General features: G+C 53.2%; 1 long non-coding RNA gene across 1 annotated transcript; it reads right to left on the bottom strand.

Moving 5' to 3' along the window:
• Window positions 1-303: 303 nt before the first annotated feature.
• Window positions 304-2,602, bottom strand: LOC130683622 (uncharacterized). Its single transcript, XR_008997504.1, has 3 exons — window positions 2,508-2,602; window positions 1,142-1,226; window positions 304-403 (listed from the first exon to the last, which is right to left on the bottom strand). It is a non-coding gene; the product is annotated as an uncharacterized LOC130683622 (long non-coding RNA).
• Between the last annotated feature and the right edge of the window lie 217 nt (window positions 2,603-2,819).

Raw genomic sequence — 2,819 nt, 5'->3', positions numbered from 1 at the left:
CAGACGGGCGCCGGGGCAGGGGCGCACCGTTCTGTCTCCTGCCCATATTGGAGCCAACTCTCCCTGCGCCCTCCCCACAGCCCCGGTGTCCAGGGCGCCTTCAGGTTCCGGAGCCGGATTTCGGAAACTATAACAGGCAGCCTTCCCGGAGAGGATTTGGGGGACCCACCCCGCAGCGCATGCGTGCCGGCACCAGCGCTGTGCGCGTGCCCCTGCCTCTAGGCACAGCAGTACGCTGTGCCTCCGCACTGCGAGGGGTCGCGAGTGCGTTTTGACCACGAACCTACCTAGTGGGAAGCGTCGCGGAGTAGACGCCCCAAAGGGGCGTGTCTAGACTGAGGCGCACACAGTTGGCTTCCCAGGGAGGGTCCGTGAGCACCCAGCTCCCAATTCGTGGGTGCCCCTTGTGGGAAGTTGGGACAACTCAGGATGACACTGGGTTCCCGGAGGAAAGTCACCCAAACCAGACCCGCAGGGTCCCATTAGCTCTATCTCGTCCCAGAACATCTATAATAGCTACAACTGTAACAGTAATAACATTTATTTAGCATTTGCCTGTATGTAACAGTGTGATATTGCTTAGGTGACATCCCACTGAATCTTGCATCCACCCTGTGGGGTAAGCATGTTTTTTATATAGTTATAGGAGCTGAAGCAGAGTGGTTAGGAACTTGCACAAGGACACACAGCTAGTAAGTGGATCCTAGAACCCAAGTTTAGCCTTTGTGCTCTATGATGAAGGAAAATCAAAGACTCTCACCAACATCCAACTTCCAGTCAGGTCATCTGGGCCCCTAGATCCCCTCCCCTACCTCTGCCAGTCCAGTCTCATCTGTTTTGGCTAATGGCTCACAGCAGTATCCCTCCTTAGCAGAACCAAGTTGCTGATTCTGGCAATGAGACCCCTGGCTTCCTCTCTGGCCATTCCAGAGGCTCCATTAACCTTTCTTACCTTGAATTATTTTAAGCCCTGAAAGAACTGAAATGTCCAGAGGGACCAAAGTCCCTACTGTGGAGTATTAGACTCAGACTTAGGACTTCTCATGCAATACCCTTGCTGTGTGCCCCTGGGCAAGTTACTTGGCCTCACTGTGCCTCAATTCCATTGCCTTTAAAATGGGGTTGATGAAATTGATCTTACCTGGTTGTGAATTTTAATGGGATAATGCAGGTGCCAGACAACTGCTCAACAAATGTTGCTTGCCTCTGAGGGACCTTCATTCCTTCTGTGGAGGGGAAGGGAGGGAGCTTGTTTTCAATTCCTGTGATTTCAGGGGGCTGAAGTCAAGGGTTATATGGCTTCTAGAGAGTACGCAGGCTTGTGGGAAATTATGGTAACAGAACAGCCCCATCTTAACCTTTGCAGCTTGTTCTATTGTGTCTCCAACAAGGATGGTATGAGAGTCTACTGGGAAGGAGAAAAACGACAGGGGCAGTAGGAACTTCTTGCTCCAGGGGATAACTAGAGGATGGAGCCCAGGCTAGACCTCAGTAGTCTCACCTCCAGTCTCCGTACACTGGACACTGACCAGGCCCAGAACTTAGGACCTTTTTGCAGGGCACTGCGTCACCCCTGTGGCTTCCCCATAGAGGTAATCAGAGTCCCGCAGGTGCGGGCCCTGGCTCAGCGTGGGTGAGGCAGAGCTGGAGGACACTGTTGGATTCTGGGGCTGCAGAAGGTAAGCCACTGGACTGTGGCTGCTGCACAGTCAGGCACACCTAGGAGCTCCAGGAGCTTACTTCACAGCTAGCCCTGCTGTCACACCCGAGGCAAACGGTTAGGTTCCAAATATGCCAGCTTCTGCAGCCAAGACCAGGCAGGTCCGACGACCGCCAAGCCTTGGAGTTGAAATGCTCCCAAGGAATGAGCTGAGGCCCAGCCTCACCCTCAAGCTAGAGGACGCGCTGGGGCTTGCTGGTCTGGCTGGCGACCCAAGAGCCAAGTGCCTTGCCCCAGCTGCCCCTCCTCTTTCCTCCCCTTGTAGGACACCAGCTTCCTGCCTCTCTTCCTTTGGGGACTGAGAGCCAGCATAAGGCACAGGAGGCCTAAGAAGGCCCTGGGCAACCTCCAGGCTCAAATGAGGCAGAGGCAAAAAGCACAGAGTCTAGGCACCTTCCAGAGACTGGGGCTGAGGGCTCAGGCTGGCTCCCAAGTGTCAGGAGCAGGCTGGAGATCCTTTGTTGGGAAGAGAAGTCAGACCATGCGCCCAGGTCACCAAAATGAGTGCAGAATGGGCAAGAGACCTAGAGGTTCGGGAAGCAGGTGTCTGGAGGTGGGCGTGTGCCTGCATTTCTGTAAACAAAGAACCAGGGCAGCTCTTCTTGGGAGCCAGCAGTGGAGGGAAGGCTGCTAGAGAATAGCTGACAATTTCCTTCATAAAAATGCGATCTGAGAGCATTTGATTTCCACTTTCACTCCCCTCTTGCCCCCCACCCTAACACACGCACTGTCTCCAAAGACACTCAAATTGCAGCCATATGGGGCTAAAGTAATAGGAAGCAGTTACCTTATTTACTGCAGAGGAGGCGCACTCGAACCTGACAGCCACAGCCCAGGACTACGGGGATTAAGAGCAGAGGGTTCTTGTTCTTTGAAACTTTGTTTTGTTTACTCCAGGGTTGCATGTGGTAAAGCAATTACCCAACTCTGAAGGAGAAAATCAATTTTGTGGAGGTTGTGTGGAGGAAAGAAGGGGGTTGTGTAGCATTGAGAGATGGAGGAAGGGGGTTCAATAAGAAAGGTAGGGATTGGGGATCCTCCTTCCCTTGGTTTCTAATTCAATACCACCGCTGGCCAGTTTGAAATTACTGGTCCCTAC

Source organism: Manis pentadactyla, chromosome 4 (genome assembly GCF_030020395.1).
Source record: "Manis pentadactyla isolate mManPen7 chromosome 4, mManPen7.hap1, whole genome shotgun sequence".
Taxonomy (NCBI): domain Eukaryota; kingdom Metazoa; phylum Chordata; class Mammalia; order Pholidota; family Manidae; genus Manis; species Manis pentadactyla.
The sequence above is the reverse complement of the archived record's forward strand: the minus strand, read 5'-3'. Positions and strand labels throughout refer to the sequence as shown.